The sequence below is a fragment of the Mirounga leonina genome, unplaced genomic scaffold (genome assembly GCF_011800145.1).
Source record: "Mirounga leonina isolate KUSES-001 unplaced genomic scaffold, KU_Mleo_1.0 Mir_101595, whole genome shotgun sequence".
Lineage (NCBI taxonomy): Eukaryota > Metazoa > Chordata > Mammalia > Carnivora > Phocidae > Mirounga > Mirounga leonina.
In genome coordinates this window covers 18,524,159-18,548,679 of record NW_023270158.1, presented here as the reverse complement: position 1 = coordinate 18,548,679, position 24,521 = coordinate 18,524,159, and the positions used below count along the sequence as shown (strand labels likewise).

Here is a 24,521-nt window from a genome sequence, read left to right as displayed (position 1 = left end):
TTATTTTGTCTATTTGTTTGCTTGCCTGTTCACTGCCTACCTCCTCTCCATGAGGAAAGATAGCACGTCAGTCCTTTTCTCTTAGATCTCTGACACCAGCTGGACAGCAGGAGCTTAGCAGTATTTCTTGAATGAAAGAATAAATGAAGGAAAGAGAGCTGCATATTTACCAACACTGTTTCAAGTGTTACCATGGTGTCCCTTGCTTTGACCAATTCTATTATTTCTCATGAAACTTGAATGAAACCTTGTCAGGTATATTCTCTCACAAGCTGCTATTAGTTAAAGTAGGGTCTCAAAAGTCACAGGGAGCTTTTCCCCCAAGATGTTCTCTCACTTCTAGAAAGCCGTCATCATCTTTATTGCTGTTTATGTCCTTTGATGTCTTGTGTGACTCAAAACACTGTGTATGATTTCTGCATCATTAATACAATGGACCATTTACCTCCATATTCTGCTTTTTATATGACTGGCATTAAATTTGTTGATGATTATGAAGGGATGACTCTTAACTTGGGAATAATTTATAGTAGTATTTTGGGAAGAGCTTACTTCATAACCTGGGACTTCTTTATAAGACACAGAAAATTACCATTTTAAAGGAAAAACATCAAACATTCCTATTCCTAATGCTGTTCTATACAAGGTTTTAACAAGACTGAAAGTCCTGTAATATGTCTGTATGATGAACTGAAGTTTTCATTAATGCATGAGTTACAGATCTGGTAGTAAAAGGTGATTGCAGAGATAAGATTTAAAAAACTAATTCCCAATTATAATTCTGATTTTTTTTTTAGGATGGACATTATATACTAGCAATCTAAATAGCACTATCTTGCCTCTTAATTAGATAAGACTGCAGGTTTATATTGGCTATAGAAATGGGTAGTAATATCAATGATAGAACCTATCCACATATTAGGCAGCACTCTTAAAGTAGACAGGAAATACATAATATTAACTGACACTCTTGTAACATTTTCTATTAATAGGATCTTTTCCAAGCACTTGATAAACTTAACATACATAATCCTTCAAGAGTTCTGTGAGGGGCTGCCTGGGTGGCTCTGTTGGTTAAGTGTCTGGTTGGTTAAGCATCTGACTTTGGCTCAGGTCGTGATCTCATGGTCATGGGATCAAGCCCCACTTTGGGCTCTGCACTCAGCGGGAGACTGTTTCTTTTCCTCTGGTCCTCCCCCTGCTTGTGCGCTTGCTCACCTGCACGCACTCTCTCCCCATAAATAAATAATATAAAAAAAAAAAACAGTTCTGGGAGGAAACTGTTGGTATTTTAATAGAGAAGGAAACCAAGGTACATGGAGGAGCTATGCCCAGAGTCACAGCCATTAACTGAAAGATCTGGAATTCACACCCAGGCATTCTGTTAACAGTGTATATGCTCTTTAACCCTGGGATATACAAGTCACTGGAGCTTATTTGAATATTTTAATGTTATTTTTATTCACAAAGGTTTTAAAACATAGGGCCAAGCTAGAACTTGACAACTAAGGGTTCTAGAGGGGAGGGGGGTGGGAGGATGGCTTAGCCTGGTGATGGGTATTAAAGAGGGCACATTCTGCATGGAGCACTGAGTGTTATACGCAAACAATGAATCATGGAACACTACATCAAAAACTAATGATGTAATGTGATTAACATAATAATAATAATAATAATAATAAGTCAGTAATTATTCAGCCCCATCCATCTAATAGGGTTGACAGGAGAGAACTTCATTAAATTGGATCATTGTTCCAGTGTTACCCAAGCAGGTTGTGGGAATTAAATGTATCCAGATATTCGTTCTTTGAAAATGGTAAAGTATTGTTATCTCTGCCTGCTGACTTTATCATATGCTATAGCTAGCTATCTTAAAACCATACATCCATGGTTTTTGATATGCTTTAAATACTTAGTAATGCACAACATTAATAATTTAAAGAAACTATATGATTATCTCAAAAGATAACAGTTACAATTTAATAAAATTTATTCAGGGTAAAATTTTTTAGTAAACTGGGATGAGAATATTTTTATCTGAATGATTATGGCAAAACTGATAGCATTTTGACTGAGATGGGGAATACAAGGAAGATGACTATTATCACTACCCCTCTTCATCATGATACTAGAAGTACTAATCAGTGCAATAGGCTGAAAAAAAAAAGAAATTATAGAATTGGAAAGAGAATAGCAAACATCTTTATTTGTGGATTGTAGCATTGTATTCCTGTAAAAACAAAATAATGTTCAAAAAACAACCTGAGTTTAAAAGCCTTAACAAGGTTTCTGGACTTAAAAAAACCAGTATAGTAAAATTAGGTAGTGACTTGAGCGAAAATTGCAGATTAGGCCCTTCCATAAATCCTCTTCTCCATAAAAGCAATGAGAACATGGAAAACATTCTCAGCATCAAATTTTTTTCCAAACTCTGGAAATTAAGCAAAGGTCTTCAGCAATCCAGGTAGTGTTTATTGAAAAACAATGGCTAGACTTTTGGTTTTGGCTCAGGTCATGATCTCAGGGTCACAAGATCGAGTTCCGCGTCAGGTTCCATGACCAGCATGGAGTCTGCTTGAGATTCTCTCTCTCCCTCTCACTCTGCCCGCTCATGTGTGTGCACGCTCTCTCTCTCTCTCAAATAAATAAATCTTAAAAAAAAACAGTGACTGAATCTTGTTAAGTATAATGACCCTCCACTCCTTTTTCTGAGTTAACTCTTAAAACCAGCAACCTGGGGACAGGAGTAAGCTTGGAGCTCCATCCAAGCCCCATTCCCAGAAAATTGTCGTTATTTTCCCTGTCTGGTTGGTCCACGGAAGATCTTACTCTTAATACTGTCTTTATTTGACCTGATTGAGAGTTCACATAGTATTAACAGCCTTTTATGGGGATGAGTCTTGAAAACAATAAAAGGCAAATACTTAACATTGCAGTTGCCTATAGTAGAAGGTAAAAGTTGAAGTAAACAATAGGCTAATCCAAAAGCTTGAAAGTAAAATCCAAGTAACAAGATGTATATGCAATGCTCTGAAAAGCTACAGTATCTTTCTCAGAGTCCAAAAGGCCATGCACGTGCATAGAGCTTTGTACATACCCAGAATTGTACATAGTGTAGGAAAGCCCTAAGAATATTCTAGTCTCTAACCTCAGGCTGAGCTTAAGGTTTTGCCAATACAGGAAGTGAAGATAAGAGTTATACAGTACCTTGCTAAACTTTGGTATCACCAACCTGCACACACAGCCCCTTAGGAAAGATTGCAGATTTATTGGTTCCAGGAATTTAAGCAAATTTCTGTCTAATCATTAGTTGGCTTGTAAGATGCTGAAGAGAGACTTCAGTGGCCACATGTGACAAAGACTATCAGCTGTCTTGAATTCAGAAAAGTCGCTAAACACACAAAATAATAACAGGCAAAAAACAAACTTTGGGGAGGGAGTACAGTCTAATCTCCAGAATTGCCACATTATATTAGTTTAAATGCCCAGTTTAAGAAGAAAAATACTAGTACTTGCTTTGGCAGCACATACACTAAAATTGGAATGATAAAGAGAACATTGGCATGGCCCCTGTGCAAGGATAACCTGCAGATTTGCGAAGCATTCCATAAAACAGAAACTAGATGTGGAAAAAAAAATTAATGGCCCATCTCTAGGAAGAAAAAATAAAAGCCAACAATTTTCTCTAGAGCCCATATCTTGGACTTAATGGAAAAAGTTTAAATCAGCCAGTTCAACTATGTTTAAAGAACTGAAAAAAAAAAAGGTTTAAAGAACTAAAGGAAAATATGAGCATGTGTCTCACCAAAGGAGAATACTAAAGAAGAGATAGAAATCACATGAAAATGGATAAAATTTAGAATTTCTGGAGTGGAAAAAAATGTAAGAATATTAAATATTAGGTTCTGTGTGTAAGGAGCTTGGAAGTCACCATTCTGTCCTAACATCCAGTGAGAAAAAAATGAACAGACTTAAAAATGAACAGTTCTCCTAGGATCCATAAAAGAGATCAAGACACAAGGAAGACTATAATTCTCAAGATCAAAGAAACATAGACAAATACTGGGAGTCAAAGATCACCAGAGTAGAGACTCATGAGTGGAAACTATCACATGAACAAGTACAGGGGTAGGAAAAGTTGACCTGTAATTGTTAGAGGCTCATTGTGACACCCTACCCTCCAAATTTTGTGGGATTTACCTCCAGGAGCTTTACCAGTTTCTTTTTTTCTTTTTCTTTTTTTTTTTTTAAAGATTTTATTTATTTGCAAGAGAGAGAATGAGAGACAGAGAGCATGAGAGGGGGGAGGGTCAGAGGGAGAAGCAGACTCCCTGCTGAGCAGGGAGCCCGACGTGGGACTCGATCCCGGGACTCCAGGATCATGACCTGAGCCGAAGGCAGTCGCTTAACCAACTGAGCCACCCAGGCGCCCCAACCAGTTTCATACAATAAACATCACAGAAAATTGCCTTCCTGCTTTTGGCAGGGGGATGGAAAAGTAACTCTTTTGATATTTGCCAGAGACACATTGTTCTTTTTAACAATGCCTGCCCTCAAGAGAAACTATTTAACCAGAGCCTGACTGACCTGAAGGAAGAGAAATACCTAGTCAGTCCCAGACTTGCATATGAGAGAAAGGAAATACTCAACTCCAGCCTCCTAGAGCCATCCTGCCCTACCTAAGGAAGGCTACATACTATATAATTTCGACTACATGACATTCTGTAAATGGCAAAACTATGAAGACAGTAAAAACTTCAGTGGTTGCCAGGGGTTGGGATGAATACACAGAGCACAGAGGATTTTTAGGGCAGTGAAAATACTCTGTATGATACTAAAATGATGGACACACATCATTATACATTTGTCAAAACTCGTAGAGTGTCCAACAGCAAGAGTGAACATTAAGATAAACCATGGACTTTGGGTGATAGTGGTCTGTTAATATAGGTTCATTACTTGAGAACAAATGTACCACTCTGGTGAGGGATTTGATAATGGGAGAGTCTATACATGTGTAGGGGCAGGAGGGACATAAGAAGTATCAGTATATTACACTCAATTTTCCTGTGAACCTAAAACTTCTTTTTTAAATGTCTTAAAAATACTAACTGTAGATATCAACAGGTTTTTTGAGTGGGCAGAAGAAATTATTAGCCATCTTGAAAATAGATCAATTGAGATAATCCAGTCTGAACAACAGAAAGAAAAAAGAATGAAGAAAATTGAAATGAGTCTCAGAAACCTCTGAGACACCCTCAGGTGTATTGAGATATGCACAGTGGACATTCCAAAAGAAGAGATGAAGAAAAGTTCAACAAACAATATTGAAAGACATAATGGCTGAAATATTTTCAAATATGAAAACACTAATCTGTACATCCAAGAAACTCAACAAATTCCAAGTAAGATAAACCGAAAGAGATGCGTACATGGACACATCTTAAGAACAGCTAGAGAGAAGCTCTCACATAACCTCACATACAAAGGTCCTCAATCTGATTAAAAGCTATTTACTCATCAAAAGCCATGGTGGTCAGAAGGCAGTGGGATAACATACTAAGAATGGTGATGGAAAAGAAAGAAAGTCAACCAAGAGTTCTATATCCAACAGAACTATGCATCAAAAAATTGGGAGAAATTATTACATTGACAGATAAACACCTAGAGAATTCATGGCTAGTAGATCAGCCCTACAAAATATAGGAGGTTCCCCAGGATGAAATGAAAGGGAAATTAGACCATAATCTGCAAGAAGGAAGAGTGGTGGTTGATGAAACATAAATGACAGTATAAGGATTTTGAGAAAATCCTACACAAAATAATAGAAAAGTGAAGGAAGCAACGTATTAAAAGGAATTATAGACCATGTTCAAGTAGAATTTATTTCAGGAATGCAAAGTTGGTTCAAAATATGAGAACCAATGATCTAATTTACCTTATTAATAGAGATTCAGAAAACACATGCCAAAACAAATGCCAACAAAGCATTTGACAAAATCCAACTTTTCATGATTAAAAAATATACTCAGCAAACTGGGGATAGAAAGTGTATTACCTTTCTATAGCTGCTGGACCAAATTATTATAACATTAGTCACTTTTATAATACAATTTTTTCTCTTTAAAGATTTTATTTATTTATTTGACAGAGAAATAGCGAGAGCAGGAACACAAGCAGGGGGAGTAGGAGAGAGAGAAATAGGCTTCCCGTGGAGCAGGGAGCCCGATGCAGGCCTCAATCCCAGGACCCTGGGATCATGACCTGAGCTGAAGGCAGACACTTAACGACTGAGCCACCCAGGCACCCATCACAATTTTTTTCTTACTGTACAGTTTCATGTCCAAAATGAGCCAAAATGAGTCTCACTGGAATAAAGGTAACAGTTGGGCTGCATTCATTTCTGGAGGCTCTAGGGGAGAATCTCTTTTCCAGACCTAAGTAATTGGAAAGATACCCCATAATCATGAATTGGAAGACTTAATCATTTTAAGATGGTAATATCCCCAGAATGCATCTACTGATTCAACACATTTTCTACCAAAACTCTAGCTGTCTTTTTTGTTGTTGCAAGAATTGAAAAGTGGATCCTAAGTATCATATGGAAATTCAAGTGATGCAGTATAAGCAAAACAATGTTGAAAAAGAATAGCAAAGTTGTAAGATTGATTTTCCATTTTCAGAAGTTACCACAGAGTTGGAGTAATCAAGACTCTTACACTGTTATGAGGATAGACATATAATGGAATAGAATTGAGAGTTCAGAAGTAAACTCATAAATTCATAATTGATTTTTTTTTAATCAGAGTTCTAAGATTTTGTGGGGGGAAACAATATTTTCAACAAATTTGGTGGAAAGACAACTAGATATGAAACTGAGATGCCACTCCCACCATTTACAAAAATTAATGAACAAATACCATATGATTTCACTCATATGGAATTTAAGAAACAAAAGAGGTGAACATAGGGGAAGGGAAGGAAAAATAAAAGATGAAAATTGAGAGGGAGGCAAACCATAAGAAATGCTGAACTCTAGGGAACAAACTGAGAGTTGCTGGTGGGGAGGTGGGTGGAGGAAAGGGGTATTTGGTTGATGGGCATTAAGGAGGGCTCTTGATATAATGAGCACTAGGTGTTATGCAACAGATGAATCACTAAATTCTACTTCTGATACTAATAAAAAAAATAATGAGGTCAATAATATACCGATACAAAATAAGTTTAATTTTCTCCCCATTAAAATGGCAGTTTCTTAGATTATTGGTCTGCTTTTAATAAGAGATTATAAAAGGTTTTTCTTTACCTTTTGTATTATCTGCGAAGGAAATATTCTATGTCTTATCAAAATAAAAAAAATTAAAAATGGATAAAAAACTTAAGTGAAGAACTGAAATGATATTTTTATAAGAAAACAAAGACCCAAATCTTCCTTATGCTGGATTAGGCAGTGGTTTCTTAAATGTGACCCCCAAACCACAAAGAGCCAAAGAAAAAGTAGATAAATTAACTATGCTGAAATAGAAGACATTTTTGATTCAAAGTAAGCTATCGAGAAAAGTGAACATAGAAACCACAGAATGGGAGATAATAGTAAATTGTATATTTGATCAGAGTCTAGGATCTAGAATTCATAAACAAGTCTTAGAACTTAATAATACAAAGGAAATTAACCCAATCAAAAATGGGAGGATGCTTTGATTAAATATTTTTCTAAAGAAGATATAAAAAGAGCCAATAAGCACATGAAAAGATCCTCAGGATCATTAACTCTTAGGGAAATGCAAATCAAAATAAAAGAGACCACTTCACACCCACTACAATAGGTAGAAAAAAATATGCACATTAGTAAATTTGGTGTGGATATGGAGAAATTGGAACCCTCATAAATTGCTGGTAGGGATGTAAAATGGTGGAACTCTTGTAGAAACTGCTTTGGTCATTCCTCAAAAAGTTCATTGTAGGGTTACAATATGGCTCAGCATTTCATTCCTAGGTACTGAAAATAATTGAAAGCACAAAATAATTGTACATGAATGTTAATGGCATTGTTGCTCATAATAGCCAGAAACTGGAAACCATCCATATGTTGGTAAATGGTTAGACAAAATGGTATATCCGTACAGTGAAAGATTCCATCATAAAAAGTGAAGAAATACTGGTACATGCTACAATATGGATGAATCTTTAAAACATGCTAAGTGAAAGAAGCCAAACACTGAAGTATACGTATAATTTCAATTATAAGATATCCATAATAGAGAAACTTATGGAGGCAGAAAGTAGGTTAATGGTTTCCAGGGGTTGTGGATGGCCATGGGAAGTGAATGTCAATGGGCATGTGGTTTCTTTTTGAAGTGATCAAAATGTTCTGGAATTGTATAATGCTGACAGTTGCTCAAGTTTGTGAATATACTAAAAATCACTCATTGTACACTTGAAAGGGGTAAATTTAATGGTATGTGAATTATAGCTCTATAAAAATTGAAAATATATTAATGAATATTTAGAAAGTGAAATTTCTAAGAAAGGAGCCATTTACAACAGCATCAGAATCAAGTACCTACAGGAGAATCAAACAAAAGATGTATACAACCATCACAGAGGAAATAATAAAACTTTATGGAGAGATAAAAGAATTAAAAAAAAAGGGAAAAACCTCCCTTGTTCATGAATTGGAATGTTCAGTATTAAAAAGGTGAAAATTCCCTGAAAACTGACTGTAAAACAATCAAAATAAAAATCACAACAGGTGTTTTGTTTTATTATGTTTTGCTTTGCAATTCAGCTAGCCAATTCTAAAATTTATAGCAAGCTGTAAATGGCTTAGGAAAGCAAAGACATACTTGAAGTGAAACAAAAAGGCAGAGCTTCTATAATATAACATGGCATATAAAACTGTGGTAAACAAGACCATAGACAAGTAGACCAATGGAACAGAACAGAGAGCATGGAAACAGATCTTGGCATGATACTAGAGGTGAAAAAAATAAAACTTAGATCACAACAAGTTTAGAACCAATTCTATATATAACAAAAGACAGCAAGTGTTGGAGAGGATGTGGAGAAATTGGAACCCTTGCTCATTGATGGTGGCATTGCAAAATGGTACAGCTGCTGTGATAAACAATATGGAGATCCTGCAAAAAATTAAAACAGGAACTAGCATATGATTTGGCAAACCCTCCTCTGGGTATTTATCCAAAAGAATTAAAATCAGGATTTCAAAGAGCTTTTAGCACTTCTATGTTCATGGCAGCACTATTCACAATAACCAAATGTGGCAACAACACAAATGCCCATGGACAGATGAGTGGATGAGAAATGTAGTATATGTAAAAATGGAGTACTCTTCAGCCTTTAAAAAGAAATTTTGCCATAAGCGACAACATGGATGAATGTCGAGGACATTATGCTAAGTGAAACCTTGTCACAGAGAAACAAATAGTACATGATTCTACTTACATGAGGTATATGTAATAATAAAATTAAGAGAATCAGAGAGTGGTTTGGTGGTTGCCAGGGGCTAGGGGGAGGGGAAGGTGGGGAGTTACTAATCAACAGGCATAAAATTTCAGTTAAGCATGATGAATAAGCTCTAGAGATCTACTTATAACATTGTCTCTTTCATCAGTGATAATGTAGGCTTAAAATTCATTACGAGGGTAGATGTCATATTCGGTGTTCTTACAACAATTAAATTAATTTTTAAAGAAACCAATATATGAAATGTTTCCTTTTGTTGTTTATGAGTATGAAGATAAAAAAATGTTATGACAGTAGATGGATTGAAATGTTACTATAATTCATTTCCTGCTGATTATTCATTTTATAATTACTTTCCTGAAACCCAGGGTATCAGTGGATTTCGATACATAAATTTATACTATATACATATAATAACTAATACTTTTGTAAAATTATCATTTTCTTTATCAGATCACTATGCTATCAGAAGGTATTTATATAGTTTCATAATATGCTCAAGTCTGCTATTAAATGACACATGTGTTCCTAAAAATCATTGCATTGTGCAAAATAGTGGAATAAAAGCCATAGGGCTTACAGAAAATGGAGATAAAGGAAAAGCACTAAAAAAAGTTTTGTCATTGTCACATAAAATACATAGGGATCTAATGAGAATGATATCACGATTTTATACATGTTAGATAGGCAGTTAATACGTATATAAATACTTCAATAAGTCAGGTACTTTACCTTGTAAAAGACCTGAAATTTGCTGTGGACACAGGCATGGGGAGAGTTTGTATTTGTGTTATTGTGAAGTGATAGAAGGTGAGCTATCTGAAATCAGAAGTAAAATTGTAATACGAGATGTGGTTGTGGTCGTAGCTGGTATATGCTTGAGGTGTGTGCATATGTTTTATATGCTTCTGCATTGTTCTGTTCAGTGAGCTGCAATTTTCTGAGTTTACCTAGTAGTTCTCATGGAAAAAATCCTGCACAAATGCAGCACATAATTTGTGTTATGCTTATATTGTTCCTAACATTACAATTGCACTGAAACAAATTGATGTTCTCAGAACAAGTGTTATAGCAGAACTGATTATAACTCCCTTTTGCCCTCCTGAATACTGAGAGATTTCAAATGTAATTCACCGAGTATGCCTTACTTACACTTATATTTCCAGTGGAATACTACATGTAAACTTGTATCAAATCTAAATAACATAAATTTAATACATAATATTTGAAATAGCTCTGTAGGATCCATATTGGCTGTTGTACTTTATTTTGCTTGCAGATAATTCATATTAACTAAATTTGGCAGCTTCCAAAGAGAGTAGAAGTAAATGTGTATACTGAATTACAAGTTAATTCTTTTTTTAAATGGTAAGGTTCCTAAAGTGAAATATATAGTATGTATGTTAATTCCCATGAAGGTAATAAAAAATTCCTAAAATGCACTTACAGAGTTCATCATTAGGTATAATTTCACCCTTGCCTGTATGAACACAGTTCTCCATAAAATCAAATCACTGGGCCTGCCTGGTGATGGGTATTAAAGAGGGCACATACAGAATGGAGCACTGGGTGTTATATGCAAACAATGAATCATGGAACACTACATCAAAAACTAATGATGTAATGTATGGTGGTTAACATAACATAATAAAAAAATCTTAAAAAGAAAAACATCACTAGGAACAGCATATGCGTCTAAGAGCAGAATAGAGTCATAACGCTGGTAAGAGGTTTAATGTTCTGGGGATCAATAAGATACCTAAGTGCATTCTTAAGATGCTGGTTGTGCAGTATTTATTGCTTTTGATTGATTACTGAAATATGAAATACCGCATTTCCATAAGTAGTTCTTTTTCTCATAAACAAAAGGCAGAAATCAAAGGGGAAAGTCAAGCTCTCAAAGAAGACTTGGGACATTTTCCTCCATAGGAAATAATTATGAAATAACTACAACACAGAAACCAAAACTAATTATGAAAACTTAATTTGGAAATGTTAAAAGCCAACACGCTGTCAATGTGCCAAAGGCCACATATATAATTAAAATGTAAAAAATAACTATTATAAATACTTAGTATAAGGCATTTTTAAAATATTTAAAATAAAAAATTGACAACTTTATATAATAATAATTGCTTGGCTTTTAATCTGATTGGGATACATTTTTAGTGCATTTCAGTATAAAAACACATTTGGATCCTTGAAATTTCTGGCACATTTTGAGAATTAGAGCCACTAAATAAATCAAGCCACTCATAAGTACATATTGCAGATGAATTTATTCTTTTATTTATTATAACTACATCAGAATTATTAGTTCATTATGTCTTTATAATATTTTCTATGAAAGTCTCTTTGTTTTTACCTCATTTGAACTGTCCAGTAATCCCGAGAATTTGGCTTGGAATGTTGAAAGTATAAATGATTTTTTTTTTAAAGATTTTATTTATTTATTTGAGAGAGAGAGTGAGAGAGAGAAAGAGCACAAGAGGGGGGAGCGGGAGAGGGAGAAGCAGACTCCCTGCCGAGCACGTAGCCCGATGCGGGACTCGATCCCGGGACTTCAGGATCATGACCTGAGCCGAAGGCAGTCGCTTAACCAACTGAGCCACCCAGGCGCCCGAAAGTATAAATGATTTTAGAGTTAAGCTCATTTTACCAACAAGGAAACTGAGGCCTGAAGGGGAAGAAATGAACTTTTATCACCCTATGGTTTAGAACCAATTCTGTATAAATTCTTCCATCTATTTTCTTCCTTGATAAATTGCTATACTTTGTTACTGGTGGCATCAGAGAAATAGGCAGAATAAAAAAAGACTTACCAACTCAATATGTTCTTTTTAAAAGTGAATGGTTCAGTTATTTTTAAAAACACTTTCCATGTTCTCAGAACCATGATTAAGAATGTTAGAAAATTCCTATGATTGATCAAAATGTAGCTGTGAGAGATTTCCCATATAAAATAAATTAATAACAAAGCAAATTGTACAAATCACAGTGGAAGGCACAGGTTGGGGGTGAGACCTCGTGTTATATATGGAAAGAGCATTAGGGCCAAAGTATTCTTGGGTCATGTCAAAGCTCCTCTATACCAGTGCTTTTTGACCTTGAGTGGGTTTCATGGCCTAAATTTTCATGCATTAGCATGAGAAGAGTCATCTTTACATTTCACTGTTTTAAGGATTGAATAAAATAATACGTAAAACATATCTGGTTCTAACTGGAATAATAGATTTTTTTTTTAGATCTTATTTATTTATTTGGCAGAGAGAGCATGCACAAGCAGGGGGAGTGAAAGAGGGAGAGGAAGAAGCAGGCTCCCTGCTGAGCAGGGAGTCTGATGAAGGACTGGATCCCAGGACCCTGAGATCATGACTGGAGCCGAAGGCAGATGCTCAACCGCCTGAGCCACCCAGGTGCCCCTGAAATATAGATTCTTAATAAAAGGAAGGGCCAGGAGCACCTGGCTGGCTCAGTTGGTTAAGTGTCTGACTCTTGATTTCTGCTGGTGTCATAATCTAAGGGTCTCAGGATGGAGCCCCATGTCAGACTCTGCGCTGGGAGGTGAGTCCACTTGAGGATTCTCTCCCTCTCCCTCTACCCCTCTTCCAGCTCGTGTGCTCTCTCTCTCTAACATAACTAAATAAATCTTAAAAAAAAGGAAGGGCCATTAATAGTTATCAGATGAGCTAAGAAAAGGAAAGTATTATGGTACAATTATAGAACATATGACCTTCCTTCCTTATAATAGAGTAGGTATACGCTAGATGAGAAATTATTGATGGGAAGACAATTCAGGATCAAAGGCATGAGATAAGCACACTGTGAAGATGCAAGAAATAAAATGACATTTTGGTGAATAGGACAAGCTGAACTACTACATATGTAGAAGTAGTGGTATGTACAGTTAAAAGTAAACTAGGATCAGACAGTGGAAGGCAAAAAGCCAGAAGGCCAAATGCATAGCTTTGTCACTGCCCCCCCTCCAAAGGCCAAAAAGCCATGAACCCATGGGTAGTAGAGAGCATATAAAAGTTACTGGAAAGGGACGCCTGGGTGGCTCAGTCAGTTAAGCGTCTGCCTTCGGCTCAGGTCATGATCTCAGGGTCCTGGGATCAAGTCCCACATCGGGCTCCTTGCTCCTCAGGGAGCCTGCTTCTCCCTCTCTCTCTCTGCTTGTGCTCTCTCTGTCAAATAAATCTTAAAAAAAAAAATGAAGCTCTAAAAAAAAAAAAGTTACTGGAAAATCAGAGAGGGAGACAAACCATGAGAGAGTCTGGACTCTGGGAAACAAACTGAGGGTTACAGAAGGAAGGGGGATGGGGGGATGGGGTAACCAGGTGATGGGCATTAAGGAGGACACCTGTGGTGATGAGCACTGGGTGTTATACGCAACTAATGAATCATTGAACACTACAACAAAATTTAATGATGTACTATATGCTGGCTAACTGAACATAACAATAATAAAAAAAAGTTACTGGATAACAGAGGTGGTTAGAGTAAGATTTACAGGGTACACAGATTAGAAGTCAGGGGAAAAATATTTATAATCGACCCTGTATATTTAGGGTCATTGTATTTTATAATCTTGTAATGAATGGATTGGTGTACTTTATGAAACCAAATTTTAAAAGGTTAAAATCCTAAAACTTAGATTAAACTCCCTTGGTAAATTATTTGTAAATAGTTTGCCAATTTAGTTTTAGATTGGAAGATATAAGTGAACATAAAGTCATTTCTGTGACTCTGGAGTCAGGCTAAACATGAATTTAATAATAATAAAAGTTCTATAGAACAAAGCCAGAGATAAAATATTATTATGGGCCTTGTATCCTCCTCTCATTTTTGAGCACACATCCTACAGGAAACTGAGGCAAGAGATGTGAATCTGCTGTTTGCTCAGAACCCCGAATTTCCATGTGCCTCTCAGAATGGAAGTACTTAACTTTCCTGAGTGTGAGGCATATGAGACCAAACCTAATGACTGTTTCTTCTGGAACCCCACTGAATAAATAGCTGTCTGTACCCATTATGAAGGAAAACTTGTCTGGTGACACTTACTGCGATATGTTTGTCCCCAGTAGAGTGCCATAAGTGAGCGATGTTGGTTCCCAAGGTGATACATTCCTAAGGCATTTTTAATGATAATTTTTAGTATGTATGTTTTTATTTTAATTTCAGAACGTAGCTCTTTGAAGATTGAGCTGCATTTTCATAATAAAAATATTTATAGCAAAGGAGTGTACATATTTTGTCATAGACCTATCTAGCACATTGTGGGATTGTAGCTAAAAGTGTGTTTGATAATCAGCTTGGTTTCCTTAGATCCAATTTCTTTATATTTTGCTTTCCAAAGGACATTACACCCTTGTTGAGTTATATCAGAGATCATTTTTTGGTAGTTAGCATACTTTAACTGAAAAATAATAGTGTTTAGGAGAGAAATGTTGAAGTATTGAATAGGGAAAGAAAAAATAATTTTTGACTTTTGTCTTCTTTTCTTCACTACCCTACCTAACTCAGAGAAACACACCCAGAAAATAATGGTGAGTTCTTTAACTTCAGGAAATCATCCTTTTAAAGGCTGGTGTTAAGTGTATACAGTAAAATATGTGGTTTCTGTGTTGGACCCCGGAATGCTTCACGTAACTTTTTCAAAAACTGTGTTTTGTCTCATCTGAAGTGATAATCCTATTGTGAATACCAACCAAGTCTAAGAACAGGTAAATTTCTTACAGGTATACGGGGCTTGGGAAAATAGTTTGAGTGGATGCATTCAAATAAGTCACAACTATTATATCCACGATTAACTTAATTATAATGTACCCAGGGACACAACTCCAGAACACTGAGTCCTGTGTGATGAATTAAAGATAGGCTGCTAAATTTGTTCTTATCATAACACAATCTTTTGGTTTAAGCCATTTGAATTTTTATTAATATTTTTATGGATATTAGCTGAGTTTCTATTTTGAATTAAAAGAGCAGAGATATATAAAGGCATAATTCCCTTGAGGTATAATATCAATCTTTTGTTCAGTGGTTAAATGTTTAAAGTCGTTAAACACTGGCAAGACCAGCTACTCATTTTAGTAGCCCAAACTTAATCTCTGTATGCAGTCATGTAGAAAATAAGTTTCAGCTTATTTAAAATCAGATTGAGCCAAGGAATATGCAGGAATTAAGTATAATGTTTTACCTTTATCAACTTGAGCATTTGTATAGGTCCTCTTTCAAGTAGAGGTAGAGTAATTTGAAAGGGGGAAGCACTGTTAAATTGTAGATTTTTTTTTTTTTTACATCTTATATCTCACTTCTAGAAATGCTTAGCTTCTTGAAAAGTACTTAAAGCAGAGTTAAATTAGCTTCTTTTTGTGTATTTAATGATGTATATTTACCTTAGTATTTGAAAGCTTAAAATAAATTATTAGATGCGTTTTTCATGGCTCTCGTCTTTTGGTAAAATGTTTTTTCAGCTTCTGCTATAAACATAACTTCATGGCCTAACATTTATCATTTAAAAATATTAAGTACCCACCAAAACCTGGCACTATGCTTGGCATAGAGGTAAAATGGTGATCAAAAACATATGTCAGTATTTTCATGGAGTTAATGGTTTGGTAGCTCTACCTTAATCCAGTATACACTAGTGTGTCTGGAGTCATTATGATTGTCAAAACCTGATTGCGGGAGGAGGCAGTGTGCTGTCGGGATCTGATGGATAGAGACAAGGGATGCTGCTACCCAGCTTACGTTGCACAGAATGGCCACCCACAGCAAAGCATTTTGGAGCCCAAATGCAATTGATGTCACAGTTGAGAAACGTTGCTCCTGTATAAAAATGGCATAGATTAAACAATTCCACTATTGAATGCAGGAGTAACTTCCAAGATAACTACTTTGAAAGACAGGAGGCATGGGGATGCCTGGGTGGCTCAGTCGGTTAAGCGTCTGCCTTCGGCTCAGGTCATGATCCCAGGGTCCTGGGATGGAGCCCCATATCAGGCTCCTTGCTCAGCGGGGAGCCTGCTTCTCCCTCTGCCCGCCACTCCCCCTGCTTGTGCATGTTCTCTCTCTCTCTGACAAATAAATAAAATCTAAAAAAAAAAAAAAAAAAAAAAAAAATGGAGGCATGGTTTTATGAGAGTCCATAGCAAAGAAATTTGACCTAAGCTGGAGTCAGCGTAGTCCTCTCTGAGAAAGTTACCTGAAATTTCTCTCAAGGTTTAAGTGTTTGGGGGTAGATAATGGGGGGAGGGCATCTTGGAAGGACGGTTCAAAACAGAAGGGCTACTGATTGGAGGAAATGAATTCATACCAATGTGGCAGACGTGCAAAAGTTGCTGTGAGATAAGACTGCTGGGGTAGGAAAGCCACAGCTGTGTGGATTCTCTGAGGGATGCGAAGCTACTGATACATGTTGAACAAGGTGGGACTGGATTAGATCCACAGGTTTGAAAATACCGCTCTGGCTCAGTCTGTAAAGAGAGATTAGAAGAGGGCAGAGTTGCTGGAAGGAAGCTAAAACGTTGTGGCAGCTGCTACAGCTATGAATTATCTGAATCAACAGTAAAGAGAACTGTGACAATATTCATGTTTGTTTCACTCACACATGATAAAAGAAGGCCTTTTAAAACTGTGACTCATATGGGCGCCTGGGTGGCTCAGTTGGTTAAGCGACTGCCTTCAGCTCAGGTCATGATCCTGGAGTCCCGGGATCGAGTCCCGCATCGGCTCCCTACTCGGCAGGGAGTCTGCTTCTCCCTCTGACCCTCCCCCCTCTCATGTGCTCTCTGTCTCTCTCATTCTCTCTGTCTCAAATAAATAAATAAAATCTTAAAAGAAAAAAACAAAACTGTGACTCATAAAGTAAGAGAATAAATTCTTAGTTTTAACCCAAAGGGGGGGGGGTGACAAAGCTATGCATTTGGCAAAAGTATCATAAGCAAAGACTTAGGCCTCTCTTTCTAAAATGTGTTGTTGCTCTTCCCAAAGACATTGAAATGTAAGGTGCACTGAATTAGCAAAGAAAAATAATGTCAAAAACAAAACCAGAACTTTCCATCCAGTACACAGTGCAGGGAGTACTATACTTAAGAACCTGACTGAGGATTAAAGTCAAGGAAAGCCACAAAATGGTTAATGTTTTGTAAAGTGGGGCTGTAACTTTCTCCAGAGTCTATAATGGTTGAGTAAGCCATTTCTGCCTTAGCGCAGAGGAAGCAGATTAAATGGGTAGATTTCCCTGAGCATTCTGTTTTGTTCATAGGTACCGATGAAATATTGGAATTGCTGGCAAGGTGAATGACTAGAAGTAAAGGTACTTCTTCCTGTTTCAGAAGCTATTATTTTTCTACCTTTCCCAATACAGTGAGGGAATTACCAAATCCTGGTTTAGGGACTCTTAGCTGTTTTAAAGTTGGAGGTGATAGGGAAAAAAAAAAAGTAAAGTATCATGAATTGTAGCTAACAATTAGTTAAAACGAAATTATTTTTAAATCTTAAATGGAAGCTTTTTAAAAAATTTCTAGAAAATGTCTAGTTAAGCCTATTTTGTTTAAATTTGGTAGAAAGTAGAGTAGTAAAATGATATTGATTCATGTGCAAGATGAAACATAATCTCTGTTTATGAGATGACATTAAAGCCATTTAGTCCGACTCATACAGAGAAAGTAAAATTCTTCCACAGTGAGCTTTGCACATGATAACTAGCCTCTGTTTGAACAACCTCAGAGAGGAAGAATTTAGGAGATGAGGCAGATTATGGCAATGTAGAAGGCAGTATGCTGTGTGAAAGAATTATTTCTGATAAAATATTATTGTAATCAGTTCCTGCCCTTAGAGTTGTCCTTAGGATCCCCTTTCTTCATAAGCAAAATAAAAGCCCCCTTCCAATGTTCGAGATTTTTCTATTTTAAAACTGCTTATATGCTAAGCTATTTATCACTTTATCCACACTTCTAAAATGGCAGCCAAAACAAATCTGAAGGTACTTTTGTAGATACAGGATGATTGGTTCTGGGAATGAGAATACTATAGTTGGTTGTGATTTAAACATTATATTTCTTATATTTAATTAAATGAATTATGACTTTATTAGTCAGGATCTATAATGGTTTTACTGATGAGGGTCAACATTTAACTAACTGCTTTTCCTTGTAATGGACTTACTAATCTGTTGATTAAGAAGTGATGTGCACACTGGGTGCCTGGGTGGCTCAGTTGATTAAGCGACTGCCTTCGGCTCAGGTCATGATCCTGGAGTCCCGGGATCGAGTCCTGCATTGGGCTCCCTGCTCGGCGGGGAGTCTGCTTCTCCCTCTGACCCTGCCCCCTCTCATGCTCTATTTCATTCTCTCTCTCAAATAAATAAATCTTAAAAAAAAAATGATGTGCACATAACACTGCACAAATCTAATTTCTACGGTGTTATGCCAAAATTTACCATATTATTTCATGATTAGAAGATGTTATGGTTTGATGAGCTTGACATTCCCAGCTAATTATACCCAAATAGTAGTCTAGGATGATAAGTTCAGTTTTGGATGTGCTGATTTCTATATTCCCGTGATCCCTTCAAATAGAGATGCCCTCTTGAAAAGTTAAACAGGTTTCCCCCACTCTCCAAAGGTAGAACATTCCTTTTGTAAGCCAAAAAGGTGTAAAGTGAAGAAACAATTACAATTAATTTATAATGGAAAAAAAAAAGTTGAGCATTCCTAAACCCCCCAAATAACCTCTCTTAGGCTTTTTTGATACTTCAGGGCACATCTTGCAAACAGATGCACAAAATAAATCAACACACAGCACAGATCCTCACAGACACAACTCAAAGCTACGGCGACTTGATGCTGAGATGTGGCGCATGGTCCCTCAAGTGTGGGAAAGAGCTACCCAGTGCCACTGTCACTGCTTGGGGTGTTTGCTGCCTCTAGAAAGACTCACCACAAAAATGAAAATGATTTTCGCTTTTTGCCTTTTCTCTTAAAGTGAAAATCCCTTTCAGATTTCTTTTGGTTAGCAAAATCAGGTCCTAATGTAGGTTTTTTGTAAAAGTAAAGCGGCATAATGCAAACTTTTGAAAAGTGGAGAGGTACCTGTGTATGTCTGAGGCTCAGAAAGAGGTAAAGAGTATCGCTCTATTTTAGGAACAATAAACATAAAGGTGATTGTTGCAGCCATGGGTATGAATTAAAACAACAAAAAAGGAAAATGCATAGGTTGAGAAAGATGAGGTCCGATGATGGAATGCTTGGGCATTATGAGTGATAAGGAGCAAACAAAGTCAATAAATGAAAAAGAGAAGATGGGTTTCAAGGGAAAAGAGAGAAATCAAAAGAAGGATGTCTCCTCATCTCACATGGGGGAGTTTGAAGGAGCCGGGAGTGGCCTGCAGTATCAACAGCACAAAGAATGTCAATAAAACAATAACTAAAGCACAAATATCGGAGTAAGCGATTGGCATGGAATGGATGACCTTGGCAAGGACAGTGTCATTGGAGTAACAGATTTTAAGGGATTGAGTGAGGACTGAATGAGAGTTGAGAACATGGGTACAGTGAATAAAATATAGATTGAAATTCTCTGTTTTGATGGATTTGGAGTTGGTGGAAAGGCTACTGTTAAGGATCCCAAGTCCTAGATAACGATGGAGTAACAAGAAGTTCTAAAGATGAAAATAGGGAGAATTGAGAGTGAACAGTGTTGTTATGTGCTGTGATCAAGGTCTTAAAGTTTTTTATATGAAGGTGAATGAATAATAATATAGAATAGACATTCAGAAGTTTAGCAGTCACAGAACCTCAACCCTGTGGGAGTGATGTGTAGGAGAGGCAGCCTCTACTTTTGAGGGACAGTTAAAGCAGTGAGAGAAGGAACATTCTGGAAATTACGGTATGCAGACATCTCTTTTAGCTGTTAAAGAAATAGTCAAGGACTCTGGAGATAGGGCACAGAAGGCAAAGCTGGTGAAAATTTGTGGGGACAGTAGCAGTGATTAATAAGGAGACCCAAAAGACTTGTATTTGTTTGTGGTTGAAAAAATTACATGGATGTGACACATGTGAAAATATCAGATCCACAGGGAACTTGATAAACTTGATTCTGTGTCCATGTCTGCCATGTGCCAGAGGCCTAACTATATTGGCTGTCGTTCTGCTTGTGCTCAGAGTATTAAATAGAACATTGATGAAAATCTCTGACAAGGGTGAAAAGAGTGACTAGCAGCTGAGAGACTATTAAAATTATAATTTATCCAAAATAACCTCTTTTTTCGGGATTTTTTTATTATGTTATGTTAATCACCATACATTACATTATTAGTTTTTGATGTAGTGTTCCATGATTCATTGTTTGCATATAACACCCAGTGCTCCATTCAATACGTGCCCTCTCTAATACCCATCACGTCTTTTAATTACCCATCTCTGACTCATGGATTCCTACAGCTTGTTTGGATAGTTTTGAAATCACCCCTCCACCCACCTTTTCCTTAGGACCTTACTTCCTTTTGAAATCCCAAATCTCCCCTTAACTTCAGTGTTTGTTCTGTGGGTTCACAGAATCTTGGATGAAATTCATGTAGGAAATTGGGTCACGATCCTTCTGTCACATGTGGTCTTGATGATTTTGTCAAAAGTGCCTAAAACACAAAGTCAAGTGTTAAGAAAAACTTAATGTTTTTTTTTTTTTTAATTAATAAGTTAATGAAGGTAAGAGAAAAGTCATTTTAGGGGGTGGATGAAAATGCTTCATTGTTCTTTAAATTGTCTCTTGCATCAGTGGGATCTTACGCTAGAGCTACTAAATAGCTCAGGAGTAAGGTCTTTCTCACATTGGCCTGATGTGACTACTGCAGACAAACTAATTTATTATTGATGACTTGTGATGCTTTTTTATTTGTCTCCATTTCAGCACTTTTGATATATTGGGTAAAGTCTATTGATTCATGCAGGTTTGGCTTTTATGGTAATTTACTTTAAGGGAGCCTGGAAGAAAGCTTGCAGAAGAGATGGACATTTTTCAGATCTTACCCAAGTGGAATAAAAGAAACATGAAAGGTCTGTTTTTCTCCAGTTGAGTTAATGATTCTGCTTCGGTTTAACTTGTGGGTGGGTCAGGGTTAGTGGAGAAAGGATGTTGTTAGATGTGCAGTGACACTCATGGTTTTTTAGTGCTGAATGTCAGTGATGGACTATGCACTTGAAAAAACAGAGTTACATGAAAGGCATGATGCAATTTTGTTTTTCAAAACCAGCAGTACTTCCTCTTTGAGAGGCCTCAGTGTGTTATGGTAAGGGTTTGTTAAATGGATTATGTTTTGAAGTATATTGTGATTAATATTCCTGTTATCCCTGCATCAGAAGCATCTGAAAAGTAAAAGTAAATATCCTGTTTTATCTAGCATGTCTTTTCATGGAAATGTACAGTTTCTCTTGATTGGATCTAAATTGTTGAGCAGAGAGAATGCATGCATCTCCTTTCCATGGCCCTCATGGGACATCAAATCGAATTCTCCTGTGTATTGTTCTGGCTTGACTACATTTGTCTGTTTTTATCTCTGCTACACAAAAAGATTACTGAGTTTTATCTTCCCAGTGGGAAACTGAAAAAAAAAACAAAAAAAACAAACAAACTCTATTCTCCCCTTACTGGTATGCTTCTTCCAGAAAAAAATGCAACTAAATAAGTTAGTCTTAATCAGTAGATAAGAGAATCCTGAACGCTGAATAAAACTGAAGAGCATTTGGAACCTGGATAGACTACCGAGAGGCGGTAGATCAGGGATTAGAGGAAAGAAAAAAAAAAAAAACAACTTCTGTCTGATGAGAAACAATTGAACAGAGACTGAACACAAAGCTTTCAGTTTTATCAGTATGTACACGTTCTATTAATCTTATTGCTATAAAGCTAGCCTTTAGCTTCTGTGCAGAAAAAGAGCAAATCACAGGAGTTACAAAGCTGTTCTACTTAGATAATTTATGGAAACAAATTATGGTATGCTTTAACCATCTCATTATAGTTTTGAACTTTTAAATTTGTTTTTGCTTAGAGAAAGGTGAGGATAAATGAAAGTAAGTAGAGGTAAGGAAAGGAGAAAAGGTATAAAAAATGTTACATTGTTAAAAGTAGGAACTTTCTTTTTAGTGGGTATTGAAGACAAGGAACCAAATATTTAGAAAAGGTTTAGTTTCTTATTTGTATTTTTTTTAGAAATAGTTTTAACATGCTTGAGATCAAGTGAACCATTCTTCAACATATATTTTGCTTTCTCAATGACTTCATTTAATGTTCTTCCTTATCAGGATGTGTGTGTATATGTGTGTGTTGGGAGGGGACATTAGGTGCTGTGTATTATGTTACAGGGGATAGAAGGAAATAAACTATGTTCTCCTATTCTTTATATCTAGTTGTTGAGAGATTTCATATAATGAACTTTATTTACATTTTATGTACGTAACTATTAACTAAGTGGCTAGATCAGGAAATAATACAGACAATTTATTGCAGTTTAGATGGAGAGAAAATGGGCAGAGAGAGTTACATGTTAGAAGGGAAGGATTCCAGGAGGAGGTTGAGATTTGGCTTGACCATAGAGATTTTTAGAAATGTACAGCGCAATGATGTGAAATTAGCATGTGGTCAGAGGTGGAGCATGGTAATAAAACAGGTGTTATTCTTGTAGCATATAGCATTTGGAAAGCAGCTGAAATTTGAAAACATGGTTAATTTTAGAGTGTAGAAACATGCACTTCCCAGTCTAAGAAATTAGGACTTGACCTGACATTCTCTCTCTGATACAACTAAAAGAGTTAGAGATATTTACTAGAGAAAATAAACACAATATTACTTCATACAGCTACAGGAACAACAGGTCAAAACAAGTGGAACAGTTCATTTAAAAAGCTTTGATTTCACTCACATGTGGAATTTAAGTAACAAAACAGATGAACACAGGAAGGGAAGGAAAAATAAAGCAAGATGAAAATAGGGAGGGAGGCAAACCATAATGAGACACTGAACTCTAGGAAATAAACAGGGTTGCAGGAGGGGAGGTGGGGGGGGTTGGGGTAACTGGGTGATGGGCATTAAGGAGGGCACTTGATGTAATGAGCACTGGGTGTTGTATGCAACTGATGAATCACTAAATTCTACCCCTGAAACTAATAATACAGTATATGTTAACTACATTGAATTTAAATTAAAAATTTTAAAAATAATAAAAAGCTTTTAGGATTGCTGTCTGATTGTGGAGTTCTACCTACAGACTTTAAAGTCCTAGTTGTAGTAAATACTCCTTCACATAAAGAGTTTAAAGATAGGGGCACCTGGGTGGCTCAGTCGGTTAAGCGTCACCCTCGGCTCAGGTCATGATCTCAGGGTCCTGGGATTGAGCCCCGAGTTGGGCTCCCTGCTCAGTGAGGAGTCTGCTTCTCCCTCTCCCTCTGCCCCTCCCCTCGCTCATACGCTCGCTCACTCTCAAGTAAATAAAATCTTTTAAAAAAGAGTTTAAAGATAACTGAGGCTTAGAAAATAGAAGAGAAAGTTGTTATATGCTCATGGACTTGACAGGGATACAGGGACCACATTATTGGAGAAAATAAGTAATAGAAAATTAGTAAGTTATGCAACTGATGAATTGTTGAACATTACATCTGAAACTAATGATGTACTCTGTGTTGGTTAATTGAATTTAAATTAAAAAAATCATTGCCACATCTTTTGAAAATTTAAAAGAAAAAAGTTACAGGTCTGGTAATAACTAATGAATAAAGAAGAAAACCAGGCAATAAAACAAGACCTACTCTATGGAGATGTTAGAAGATATATAGGGATTAGCGGATGCACAGTTGAGTCAGAGATCTTTGATTACAGTTAAAATGAACCTAGTAGGAAATCTGTATCAGGGTAGATTTGGAGTGTAAAGTAAGCATATCAACCTCTTTTTAGCACTCATTAGAGGCTTAAAAGATTTCCACTGGAGAAAAGTGCCACAGTGCCCTCCTCATGAAGCCCCATTTCAAGTTATGGTA

General features: G+C 36.5%; 1 non-coding gene across 1 annotated transcript; it reads left to right on the top strand.

Annotated features, from left to right (window-relative positions):
* The first annotated feature begins 3,508 nt into the window (after nt 1-3,508).
* Nucleotides 3,509-3,615, top strand: LOC118008064. Its single transcript, XR_004678558.1, has one exon. It is a non-coding gene; the product is annotated as a U6 spliceosomal RNA (small nuclear RNA).
* Nucleotides 3,616-24,521: the final 20,906 nt, after the last annotated feature.